Source organism: Chironomus tepperi, unplaced genomic scaffold (assembly GCF_022539635.2).
Source record: "Chironomus tepperi strain 1889 unplaced genomic scaffold, CSIRO-AGI_Ctep_v1 contig_338, whole genome shotgun sequence".
NCBI lineage: Eukaryota > Metazoa > Arthropoda > Insecta > Diptera > Chironomidae > Chironomus > Chironomus tepperi.
Window position 1 is genome coordinate 94,820 of NW_027226460.1, and position 14,634 is coordinate 109,453.

Genomic DNA, 14,634 nt, shown 5'->3' on the forward strand with positions numbered 1-14,634 from the left:
AATACATACACAATTGTTTTGTTTCGGCGATGCCGCTATTATTGTGAATTTCATGTTCCATTGTACCTATGAATCATTATCACAGTTTGTTCAATTTAGCAGCGCTGTTGCTTCTTATTTCCCTTCACATTTATTTAAAGAATTTTTTTTTTGTCTTATTAGCATATATGAGTAATGTTAATGGTAAATAATCACAACATAACAACTGAAAATGAAAGAATAAAAAAAATCCGTGTGATGTTTTTTTTGTATACTTTTTTCATTAAAATTATAAGAACAACATCAATAGCATTAGTGCCATTACAATATTATTCGTGCCTTCTTTTACTGTTTCTGTGTTATGTCAAACGAGAAAATATCATAAAAATTCTTACTATTTAAGAGGTGCTAATTGGAAGCGGATTTCAGGGTTTTAAAAATGATTTGGTGTTGTTGTTAGCGTTGCTTATTTGCTGTTTCTAACAACAACTCATCAAACCATACCGATGTAAGAAGTTCATAAGTGGAAGCGAAGAGATATTATTTCTCATTATTTTTTTTGTTGGTCAACAATAACTGATTTGTCTTGTAGCGGCTTATACAATCAAGAAATTACGAAAATATTAGAAAGTGCTCAGTTTGAAGTCGCATTGATAAATGTCAACTTACACACTGAATTTATCGTTTATGATAATTTCAATTTTATCTCATTTTTATTTCTATGTCATCTTTATATCGTTAGTGTTATGAAGAAAGGTAATTTAACGGTAGGAAATGTGAATAATTTGGCAGTTATTGTTTTGAACAAGAGAAAAAACTGCTATAAAAAATAGAAGTCAAGTGTATAATGAATGATAGGTTGACAATATAATTTAGTTTAAATGAAAGTGAATAAAATTTTACATGAAAAGTTCTTGTTGATGGCAGATTACATAAAACTAATTTTTTATATTTTTAAGATTGATAAATTGAAGCTTTTTAAATTGCATGAGAAATTTTTTATGTTTTATTGACCCTAAAATATTTATAGTTTATTCGTATGACGAAAATATTTATTAAGCTAAAATTGAATTTATTCATTCCATACATAATTAAATTACTTACTATGGGAAGAAGAATGGTATTTTATACCAAATAGAAAACCAACTTGAAAATGATGAACATATTTATTGAGAATTCTTTTACTTTCATCAAATTATTATTACTTGTATATCATTCGTTATAATATATACAAATGATTATTTGCAACTATAAAATTATTTTGTACGGTAATGGAATGAATTAATCAAATCACTGTACTAGAAACATATTGACCTACATGAACATTGATTAGATTTTCAATTTCCAACTCTTTTTTTGCAAAGATATGATTTTGAAGTAACCACAGACCATCCATTTCAACTGTGTATGTATATAATTCAAATAAGCTTCATTGAAAAATTTCACAACATATCATTCAATTTAATTTGAAAAGTCTTATTTATGTTTGGGTTATTATTGTTTTTTTTTTTTTCTTTTTTTTACTTACATCATTTTCTTTTATTCATTATTTATTTCCTTCCTTGCTGCATTTTAAATCAAAAGCTCAGTGTCGATACACGTATTTTTTATCTCTTTTTGCGATTATTTTTCGATCAATCTATTTAAAAGTTGGTGTATGTTTTCGAGGTTAAATTCAAGGTATTTGCGTGTCTCTTGCGGGATGAATATCATTCAACCAATGTAATACTGTATATTTTTGTCACTCTTTTTTGTATATATTCGTCAACACATGTGCTGAGTGGTGAAAGAAATTTCTAAGTACTTAACAGAATTTTTTTTTTTTTTTTGAGGCTATGTGTCAATTTTGCTTTTGTTTTAGTTCTGTAATTGAATTGGTGGATCAACCGCAAAATTTTAAATTACTGGTCTTTGTTATAAGTTCTTTATGTCTTTTAACACGGCACAAAGTATAAAGATTGCAGAGTTTGCATTCCTCTGTTTGAAAGTTTACATTTGTTTCTTCTCCAGATTCATTTTTACTTAGTTTTGAAAAAAGACAAAAAAATATTTTTTTCACACATAAATCACACCGACTTTGGTTAAGAGAGAAAGAATTGCATTTAAAAAGAAATTAAAATCCACCAATTTTCTTCTTCTCTTTGTCTCTCTTGCTATGTCTATCCAGCACTCAATTTAATTTCGTTTCTTAAATCACCGCAATTTTTTTTAAACTCATGCACAACAAAACTCGCACACAATTTATTTCATTTTCTGTCTAATTTTTTTCAACTTTACTCCATCTATCTATTTATCTTTTCTGTTTCTCTCTTTCTTTTTTTTTTACTTGCTTGATTATTCAGCTCTTTTGCCTTTGCTTTTAATTTATTTCACTGTTTGTTATGTGTTGTGTTGTTATTTTTATTTATATATTACTCATGTAATTAATTTATTTGAATGCCTTTTTTATTTTCCTTTAAAATTGCCGAAAAAAAAATACTTTTTTTTGCTCTTCCAGTTGGGCTATGAATTTTTTTATTTATTTCTGTTTTGTGTCGACTTTTCCCCACTTTAGACCGTCAATGTTGTTGCTGCTCTTGTTGTTTAGAGTTATAAAAAATGAACTTCCATTATTCTTTGCATGGGCGAGTAGAAGAGAAAGAGAAATTTAATGCGAAGGTCCATACCAAAAAAAATTTCCTTCCTGATTTCTTTCGTTTTTGTTGTGATGCTGCGTATGTTTCCGCTTTTATCACTCACACATGCCTTTGTGTACTACACTCTTGATGTGTTATGTGTTTTGAGCCTATTTCTATTTTTCTTGCTGTTATGCCGGTTCTATTGTGAAATGAAAGCCACAATTTTTTTCTCTTCCTTTCTTATTTATTTGTTTTCACACCTTTTTGATTTACTTTCAAAAGGAAATTTTTTTCAAGGTCGAGCTTTTTTATGTGCTAAATTGGTTTTCAAGTTCACATGTTCATTTTAAAGTTTCCTCTTTTCAAACACTTTATAATGCTCCAATTTTTATTTAAAAAAAACCATAAAACAGTGGCTTTAACATTCAAATTCTTTTTTTTTTTTGTGTACAAAAATGTACAAAACGTTTGTAATTTAAAGTATTTCAAATCAAAAGTCTCTGCTTGTGAACGCAACTTGAATTTTATTTGCTTATTGAATATATTACCTTCAAATGTGTTTTAAAAGAAGTCACTGAACGCGGTAAAAATGGTAATAAATTTTTTACTAAATTCTCACTTTTGTTATGTTTGGCTTATTATTTCACAAAAATTTTTGAATACCTATCTAAAAACTAAATTTGTTCAATTGATTTTTTTAATTCACTTTATTAAAACTAATTGATCGTACTCGAACTGATTAATGATAATTTTTTTATTCATTAAGATATTTAAAATTTATTATCACTCTATTGATTAATTTAATTATCACTTGACACTAAATTTATTATATCTCTTCTTATGGTAAGAAAGCTCTTTCATTTGAACAAGACAAGAGAATTTATTTGCCAAACCGACCGAAATCAGCATAAAAAATGTTAAAATATCTACATCAAGAATTTACATATTACGGCCACAAATAATAATGCCAAATGACGAAGAAACAGAAAGGAGAAGAAAAAAAATTAAAAAAACTTTTTATTCTTCACAAAAATAAAACAATTTTTATCTTTTCGAGTATTTTAACGTACGACATTCGAGTTTTTTTAGCGTCGACCGTATAACGTCCGTTCTCGTTGAAATGTTTCTACAATCTGAATATTTATTCAACAGAAAAAACGGCGCTCTCCATGCATCGAAACATTTTTTTCTTTTCATTCCCTCATTGAAGCAGCACAAGCGAAGCACAAAAATTAATTTTTCTGTTCTTTTTTCAATGCTGTGTTGGCTGGATGGTTGGCATAATCAGTGAGTCTTTTGCGTTCAATGAAAATGTTTTTGTTGTATTTCAATTTGCAATATTAAGAGAAAAATTTTGATTTGATAAACATTTACTCAGAGAATTGTAAATTGAAGAGAACTTTAGTGAAATTAGAGAAGAGAGAAAACTTTAAACGAGAGACGAAAATTTTTCCAGAGAGAAAACTTTTAACGCGAGAGAACCTAGAAAAAAGTCATTTTCAGGTGAGCGAACTTTCCATTTACTTCTCATGTTCGCTTATCTATGATTTATTTATTGCCTTGGTACGTAGATATATTTTATGGTGATTAAATTAACCTCAATTATGAATGTGTGACTGATAACGTATCAATTTCATGAGATACTATATATCATAAAAATGGAGGCATGCTTTTTCGATTGATTCTGTGTTCGTAATTGCATTAATGTATCCGTTTTTATGGCGCACTTTATTCCTTTTAGAAAAATTCATTGACATGATTAATATTTTGATCAAAAAGATCGAATCATCATTTATGTTACTCTAGTCTTTCTAAATTTCTTTTTTATGTGCACATATATGGTTTTAACATTCAATTTGTTAAAAAGCTCTTTATTCATCAAGTACCCATATTGATAAATTTAAAGCTTTTATCTATCACTTTTTAGCATAAAAAACTAAAAAAAAAAACCATAAGTATCTTCTTAAGACTGTCAAAGGAACATAGAGAAAATTTAGCAAAATTATCAAAGTCTCTCAAATTCATAAAGAGAATACGTGATATCTATAGATAACCTAACTTTGTGTGTTAAAATTAAAATTTTGATAAATAACTAGCTAGTATGTCGTAAAATGCTTCAATTAACTAACATACAGAAACATGAAACAGAGTCGTTTTATATTTTCGATACTTAATCTATATTTGCATATTTTAATTTAGAATTCACATTTAAGTGGCAACAGAAAGAAAATGTAGATACCTTAGCATTAATTTTTGAAGTATTCGAAAATTTAGTTTTATCTAAAGACAAAACTTTCTAAAATGCCAAAAGGATTTTAAAATTTTATGTTGCAACTCAAATTCTCAATTTAGGTATTTTCACAAAAACTCAAAAGCATTGCACTTGACAAGGTTTAATTTGAATAAATTTATTTCTAGTGTTTTGCAGTTTAGCTTTGGTACAATAAATATATGTGGGAATGCATAGCAATGCACAACATTATACGTTATATTTATGAATGACATCCACATGAATCCAAAATTCATACCTTCACAAAAATAATTGTATGTGTATCTCATTCAAATATTCCTGTATGTATAGATAAAGTTCAAGCCTTTCATGTTGCATTAATGAAGTTGTATGTTTTCGTTTACTTTGTGATTTTGCTTTTATTTTAGCTCACATTATGTATTTTTGGTCTACCATGCGCTGCAAAATCAAAATGACATAAACTCATAACACTTTTCATCACAGGACTTTGTAATTAAAAACTTTTTCTACTGTATGATAAAGCTCATGAAAATGCTTATTTTTAAGTAGAAATACTGACAATAATAAGGAATAAACAATGACGCTTTATTTCAATATCAATTAATTTAACATTTTCAATTGTAGCGAAACAAACTAATAAATTGGGTTCAATATTGCACAAAATAATAAGCCCCGATGTTTTGATTGAAGGCCTTTATTCTCTTTATTTTTGAATTCTTCAACTATTGTAAAAAAAAAATCAAAACAAAAGATCCAAACAAAATAAAACCTCCTTCTGTAAGATACAAAATTGTAAGTTTCTAAACTTTCTCAAATATAAAATGACAACTCACTTATTGCTTTCCAGTAACAATGTCAAGAGGTTTTACAATGTTAATTTGATTCTTAGAACTTATTTGATGTTTTTATTATGAGATTAATTAGATTTTATGCAGGTATTTGTTTGTTTTGAGATCTTACTTGCGAAACTTTCAGGTTACTTTTACCCTGAATCTCAAATCTCAATGTGGGAATTTTGAATCTCAATTCCTGCGTTAAATAAAGTTTTTGTTACTAAATCTCCATTACAAAACAAACTATTATGAACTATTTACTTAAATATAGCATCCACTTATTTACACTTAAAGTAACTATTAATGACTTAAATTAACTAAAATAATATTTCATGTTAAACACATTTTTTTATCAAAGAACAACTGAGATGACTATAAGAAAATTCGAAATTTTCAAAACCGTTAAAATTTGATCTTCTCGGAAATCTAAAGATTTCTCAAAATTTTTTATAAGATTCTTATCTAATTCTCATTAATCTCATTTCCTTAATTCTTACTTCATTTGGTTTAAAATAAATTAAAATTTAAATTAATTGTAAACTAAATTCTGTCCAAAATCCATTGACTTGTTTCCATAAAACAGATATTATTAAAGGAGCATTAGCCCGGCTATTATTATTAATCAACAGCCGTGAACGTTGCATAAAATTTTGTACATTAAAAACTTTCATGCTGATTTGTGAATTAAAGTGACAATTTGACAGCAATCATAATTCTGACGTAGACCGTAATGAAAAGTTCAGACTTCTTGCATAACAGATTTGAAGTGAGAATATGGACTTGCTATGCGATCGACTTCCTCTATCATATCGGTCATCAAAATTGAAATTTCATCGACTGTCGCACGATGATTCATAACAATTGTGTAAATTTTTTTGGATCCAGTGCTCAAACTTTTTCCACTAATCAATTATCACTTCTTCAGTATGCAGAATGTGACGCTCTGACAAATATTTAGTTTGCACCATAAATTTGTATTGTACATATCTGATAAATTCAATGATAAATTGCTTTTAATTTTTAGTGGCCATGAAGTGATGTGTTTTGTAGCGAAACAAACTAATTTATAGGGTTCAATATTGCAAAATTCTTTATTCTCTTTATTTTTGAATTCTTCAACTATTGTAAAAAAAAAAATCAAAACAAAAGATCCAAACAAAATACCCAAAAAAAAAAACAAAAAACCTCTTTCTGTAAGATACAAAATTGTAAGTTTCTAAACTTTCTCAAATATAAAATAACAACTCACTTATTGCTTTCCAGTAACAATGTCAAGAGGTTTTACAATGTTAATTTGATTCTTAGAACTTATTTGATCCTATAAAATGAGATTAATTAGATTTTATGCAGGTATTTGTTTGTTTTGAGATCTTACTTGCGAAACTTTCAGGTTACTTTTACCCTGAATCTCAAATCTCAATGTGGGAATTTTGAATCTCAATTCCTGCGTTAAATAAAGTTTTTGTTACTAAATCTCCATTACAAAACAAACTATTATGAACTATTTACTTAAATAAGTTCACTTATTTACACTTAAACTAACTATTAATGACTTAAATTAACTAAAATAATATTTCATGTTAAACACATTTTTTTATCAAAGAACAACTGAGATGACTATAAGAAAATTCGAAATTTTCAAAACCGTTAAAATTTGATCTTCTCGGAAATCTCAATTTTTTATAACGCTTCACAATAGTCAAATAAACAAATTTATTATGGAATATTATGTTTAAAACAAACAATACGAATCCAAACAGTTCTGTATGTCATACTAATGTTTATTATTATTTATTGTTAAAATCTGATCAAAATTAAAATTGGAATTATTAAACTTACACAATATACATTTTGAAAGCATTGTTTTATAGCATCCATAGTCTCATAAAAAAAAAACACAATTTTAAAGAAAAGCATAATTTGAGTGAAAAGGAATCAACAGCCGTGAAGCATAAAATTTTTTTACATGCATTAAAGTTTTGACAGCATCATAATTCTGACGTAGAAATGAAAAGCAGAGCATACAGGAAGTGAGAAAGGCTAAACGTGTAAATTTTTTTGGAAAACTTTTTCCACTAATCATCATCATCAGTAGCAGCATGTGATGTACTGTACATATCATAAAATGCTTTTAGTGGCATGAAGAAAAAAATATAAAAATTCCTTGAGTCTTCTTTTTGTGTTGATACTTGATGTCGAGTTGAACATATTTTCAGTAAATTTTCATGCAATGATGAAGAAGTGGATAAAATGAATCGGAATAAACTTAGCTTAGGTTTTACATGCCATAAAAGTGTATTTTTTTTGGCGGAAACTCAAAAAAATCTTTTGTCCTAGGCACTTATTACGTTACGCAAAAAATCGAATTTCTAGAACCCCCTTCCTTTCCAAACTGTCCATGTAAAAAAGAATTTTGTTTAGGCTGTTACAAAATCGTAAATTCTTAAATAAGTACTTTAAATAATTGTTGTAACATATAAATACAAGAATTAAAAATATTTTACAAAATATTTTATTATTATATTATTTTTACTAATTCAAAAATAACAGACTTTTGTTGACAAATGTTGTTCATCTGACTGCCTTTGAAATTATTTTTTAATTTCAATCAAATGTTCATATATTAAACGAAGAGAAGAAGCCAAAAGGAAGTTTCTTTTTTTAGCAACCCTTTTTAATATTAAATGGTTTTGCGTTTTTCTTGATGCTTGCTTTTTTTTGTTGTATTATTTTATATAAATTTTCTAATATCAATTGGAAATATATGAAAAAATTTATTATATCTTTAAAATACCTCATTTGCCTTTTTAATTGTTCTCGTATTATAATAAAAAATTACAAAAGTCCTCGAGTTATTGATCGAGGGACTTAAGCGCATTTTTGTCCCAGCGATCAGTAATTGATTAATAAGTCAGATCTCATTCTAAAAAAATGAAAATTGTTAATTAAAGTATTTGTGCGTTGATTTGAAACTTTTAAATGCCCGGCAACATAATAACTCAACTGAGCTATTAAAAAAAACTAGCGCTCTATAGATGTCTAGATGAAAAGTTTTTAGTTGGAGCCGTGCAAACGACCGAACATTGTGTCTTATTAAGCTAACTTTTTGAAAAAAATTTCGAAAATGCGCTAAAAAAACACCTAGATACTATAAAATGTTTATGTATAAGAAACAGAATTAAAGGGTTTTAAATTAAAATAATACAACAAAGAGAAGGATTTAATATTTTTCTCAACTAAATTTATAAAGAAAAGTAAAACGTCATTTGGCAAATGCCACATCTTGGATGAATGCTTACAAGAATTTTAATGATGCCAGCGTATGTATGAAAAAATTTATGAATAATCTAATTTTTCTGTACAAAAAAATACGGTTTCATTTTCATTCAAGGAAAATGTTATTATTATTAAAAGGCAGAAATACAGAAACCATGAAGAATGAGGTTCAACTTTTTTCTTAATAGCCTTAAAGAGTTAAATAGATGTATGCTTGATGAAAGTACTGTAAAAAGAGGGTAGTGAATTGTGGTTTTATATTATACTTTCATGTGGTATCATCAGAACAATAAATGGAAAAATTTTACATGCAAGGATATTAATATTCTTCGGACATTAATATTCTTCGGACAGATGGTAACTAAAAAAGGAGGAATCTCGAGAATGATGGAGAAATTAGAAAATTAATCTGCACTCAATTCTTATACTCCAACAAATTTCATAAGGTTAAACTTTTTATAAAAAGCTTTAATGATTTTCAGGGTAAAATTTTGGTGTAATAAATACTTACTTATTGCTTAATTCATAAATTTACTATTAACATGAACTCTTTGCAAAAAAAAAAACGTTTATGCTTTTATCCTTTTTTTTGTCATTATGAAAAAATATTATATTTAATATACATTACCTAAAATTGATAGTGTCGTGTCAAATAAAGTATATTTTTTTGTTTCTAAAATTTAACCCAGGATTATGTATCCTGGAAATATTATGCATGAAATATTGTGAAAAAAAAAGCTGAAAAAATTGGCATGGAGAATCGCGTTAAAAATTCAGATATATTACGAAACATACACGTTCACCACCATCAACAGCCGCAACAGCAGCGAAATGAATAAGGAAGAAATGTGATGAAAAAACTGCATTATATGGCAAATATATATAAATTTTGTATAGTGTCGCTGATAATAGGATTATTCCAATAAAAAGTTACTATAACCGAACCATATTTTGTCACTGCTCTCACTTTGGCAGGCGAAAAAATATACATTTATATATGATTCCTCTTTATTCAGCCAGGGTGGCTGGATAATTTTGATCCCAGGCATTTTTGTATTATTTTTTAAAATAAAATACACATATAAATAAAAAAAAAAACTTTTTGAGTTTATTGAGTTTTTTTTTTTTTTCATTTTATTATTATTCAATGCAGCACTTTTGTCTGGAAAATAAATATGACAAAATGTTCATCATAGAGTCATGCATCCATAGACCTTACACATTTCCCCCTATCTCACAAAAAAATAAAAATTGCTCATCGTTGCCTATCCTGTTAGCAATGTTGGTTGAATTAATGGTGAATACAATGGAACCAAACAAAATTGTTTCTTTTACGAACAAAAAAGGAGAGCGAGATAATGTCCTTATGGTGTCTTTTTTCAGTACGCCACGTACTGTGCATGTATAAAGGAATTAAAAATTTATATGATAGCTGATGAAATTTATTCACACATTGATTGGATTTTATTTATTTCTTGTACATGCTACTGTGACTATAAAACATTATGTGTTATTTGTGGTGATCAAATATTTATAGTTAGGCATGAATAGGGATTTGAATTTAAAATTAGAAATTCGGATTATTAAATGTTGAATTTAAATTTTCAATTTGCAGTTCTTAATTTTTTTTTTGTCTAAATCTTTTAAATATTGGTGTATTAGTTTTAAATCATATAATTCATTCAGGACATAAATATTATTTCAACTAAAAATGTATTTTTCTAGGTAATTGAATTTAATTCAAGAAGAAATCCACATTGGTGATTTAATGGATTAACACATACAAAAATCTAAAAATCAGAGGATTACATGCATTCCATTTCAAGTGCACATCAATCCTTTTTTAATTCCTATAAATTTTTGATGTTTCCCTTTCTCATTTTCAACAATAAAAAGGTTGTATGACATGCAAGTGGTAAATGGAAACACAAATATAGAATTAGAATGGAAAAAGCATTTTTACCATCAAAAAAAATTTTTATCTTTGATCACATAATGAACAGATGATAATGGTTTTTTTTGGATGAACGAATGCACAAATGCATTCACGAACATAAATCGTTTTGATAGCAAATCATTGTTGTTGATTTTTAGTTTCATTCAATAGCACATGAATGGCAAAAGTGTATTTGACAATGAATTTCTCGGTTTTAATAAATATACCTAAAAGTAATTTTAATCGATAAGTGGAAAAATATTTTTAGCGCCATATGTTTTATTCGACATGAATGTTTATGCTATTTTATGGTTAAATAATTATGCGGAATTAGTAGCATACTTTAGAAACTTAAAACAGAAAATTTATGGATGATAAATTAATAGAACAAGCAAGGGATGAAATTTAATTAAACTGTAAATTAAAGTGAAGATTACAACTCAAAATGGTCAGTAGAAACAATAAAGATTAGATGTGACATTTTATTTTTATCAAAATTAATTAAATGAAATACTTTAATTTTAATTGAGCTGATTTTGGTTAAAGATATAAATTAAGTAAAACCGATCAAATAAAGTTTCAAGCAATGAATACTCTCATTAAAATCAATTCATCCAAAATTGATTAAAACCTTTCAATTAAGAAGAGTTAAATCAACAAAAAGACGGCGAGGTTTATCAGAAATAATTTTCGCACTTTGCCACCCGACCACTTGAGTTTGAATGGATGAAAATTTCTTTCATCCTCTTTATTCATTTATTTATTCCATTGACAAGTTTTGTTTGTTTTTGTTGCCTTTTCATAAAATACATGCATATACATATCCACATGATGATGATTATTTTAGAGTGCATAAAGAATATTTGTAAACATTCAGCACAATAATCATCATAATGAATGGATGGCAAAATTATTATTCTTTTCTAGATGACAAATTTTGAATAGAAGAGCAATTATTGTCGCATAATGCATGGCATCATACATAGCGGTTGCAAGCACCAACAGTAAGAGAGAGAGCATTTTAATCTGCTCTCTTCTTCATTATTTTTCTGCCATCCGGCAATTTAACATTAATATGTGAAGTTTTTTGTGTGTATGGATAAAATTAAATGTGCACATGAATTCATCTCGTATTTGAACTTTTCATTAAATTCATTCGTTTTAATTCGTTTCAATTGAAAGAAATTCAAGCATGTACACGAGATTTTTTCATGCAATTATCATTTTGAATAGCATTAAATTTGACATCGCAGTTACTGAAGACTTTAATCATTCATCGGGCATGAATATTTTTTTAGAAATTTAATTTCATTTGTGATGAAGGCATTAGACACTTGAGGAATGGTTAATTAAATAAATAATTACGACAAAATCATCATTTCTACTTGAAAGTATGAAGATATTCATGCAATCACAAACACGCTCATAAATCATGAAGATTAACAAGAAAAATATTTCATTTATGACTGGAATGTCTCAAGTATCTCGTACGTGGAATTTCTTCCCTACATTACAATAATGATGATAGAAAATTCTAATATTAAATTCAAATTTCAAGTACGTTTATCATCTCAAGATACTTCAAGTGCCATTTACAAAAATAATTCTTACATTCTTTCTCAGTTACTTTCTTCTTCTCATCATTTCATTGTAAAAGATTTTTTTTTCTGAAGGTTGACATTCAGTGAGATAAAAGGAAACCATTTATGTATATGATAAATAATTGTAGAAGTACATCCTAAAAATCTGTTGTAAAAAAGGAAAAGGAAATTTAATCAAATTATGTGCACAGTGATTGAATCAAAAGTTTTTTTTGTTAAATCAAAAAGATCTGTGAATAGGGAGTTCAATTTTCTAATTTTCTATAGAAACTTAATAGAAACGTAAATTATGTACTCTATTCTGAGGGGTTTGCAAAAATAACAATATTTTTAAATTAAGTTTCTTGTATTTAGGAACTCTTCTATCAAATATACTGTGAACTTTTTAAACAATGATTTATTTTGTTTGTATTTATAAAAGAGTGTGATTTTTTGATACAAAATCAGAAAAACATTTCTTTGATTATATTAAGACATCAATTTAGAACCAAATCTGAAAGAAATTTAAAGTTTGTATTCTTTATACAAAACAATGAATAATTTTGAAGTAAATCGATTGCAGAAAGCAATGAAGAATGACCACACAGAGATCAAAAATAAATATTTCTATGGAATTTCAATCGTGAGTAGCGATAAAAAAAAAATTTTAAAATGTACATACGAAGGATTGAAAAGTAAAACGAGAGAAGAGGAAAAAATCTGATTTGTCATTATTTGAAACAACAAACACTCGCTGCTCGCTTCGCTGACGACCCTCATTGCCTCATTGAATGGATATTGCCATAAGTCCAGTATCATTTTTGTAGCTGCTGTTGCTGAATTTAGTATGGAAAGGTGGAACAATTAAAGTGTAAAATTCGTGACAATATAATATTACTTAAATTTTTATTCTCCGTATTTTTGTCGACATTGTCGATGGCGAATAAAGAGTGGAATCAAATTGAATTGGTTATTTCAGAACATCAATTCATTGTATTTTTTTTTCTCCAGAATTTGAATTGCTCCCTTTATGGCCCTTATTTTAACTTCTTTTATTTTATTTCTGGTTCTGGATATTTCTTGAATTCTCAAAACGTTTATTTTCGCGGCATGAAAATGTTGTTTTTTACTTTTTGTTTTTTTTTTCTGACAATTTCTGGTGAAAGAATTTCATTCTCAAATCATATATGGTTCCAATTTTATTTTTAGCGCATTTTTAATTTTTTTTTTCAAAAAGGTAGTTTAAAAACTTACTTTGTCTGTTCGTTTTTAAAACTTTCAAATCAACTCATAAATACTCTAATTAATGACTATTTGATTTCAGTACAAAATGTAAACTACTTTCTACAGAAATTTTTTAAAATTTTCAAAGCCGGTAGAAAGTTTGAAATTCAGAAAACCGTTACATGAAACACCTCTTAATATGCATAAATTTATTCTTGTTTTTTGAGTCTGGATGTTACCTAGATTTTACTGGATCTGGTTTTTTGGTAGGAAAACTATGCTATTGATGAGAGTATTTTTTATCCCTGGGCACTTCAAGGCTCAAAAACAAGATCGAGTAAGATTCAAGTCACTTCTAGGCCTTAAAACAAGATCCAGCAAAATCCAGGTCACTTAAGGACCCAAAAATAAGATCCAATAAAATCCAGGTCACTTCCAGACCTTAAAAAACCGCTACTAAGATCGAATAAAATGAAATTTTTACACTTGTGAAGTTTATGAGATTTCATAAAAAAATTTAAATTTTTTATATTATTTCTCGGAGAAATTATCTAACGGATATTTAGATTTCAAATGTTTTGTATACTTTTTTTTGCTTTGAAAATTTGGAGAAATTTAATTTAGAAATGCTATTTTTGTTAAATATCTTTTTAATGAGGCAATAATTTAAATTATAAATATGAAAAATATAATTTTCAAATGAGGGAAAATGTTTTGGCACCATTTCAGATTTAAAAAATGCTCAAGTTTATTAAACAAATTTAAATTTTCGTAAATTTAACTCAGAAACACTCTCCAAAGCTAATAACTTTTAATAAGAAGGAACTGTGTTAATCAAATCAAATTATGAATCATAGCTAGAAGTAATCTTTATAATAAATAAAACAAAAATTGCGACGAGTTTAATAAATTTTTGGTTTTTATGTTAAAAATGAAA

At 27.1% G+C, this 14,634-nt stretch overlaps 1 protein-coding gene across 1 annotated transcript in view; it reads right to left on the minus strand.

Annotated features, from left to right (window-relative positions):
• LOC139093809 (uncharacterized) overlaps positions 1–2,658 on the minus strand; it is a gene marked incomplete at its 3' end in the record, with an annotated part of 88,043 nt that extends 85,385 nt beyond the window's left edge. The window contains exon 1 of the mRNA XM_070644649.1: positions 1,508–2,658. The remainder of the gene's footprint in view (positions 1–1,507) is intronic.
• Between the last annotated feature and the right edge of the window lie 11,976 nt (positions 2,659–14,634).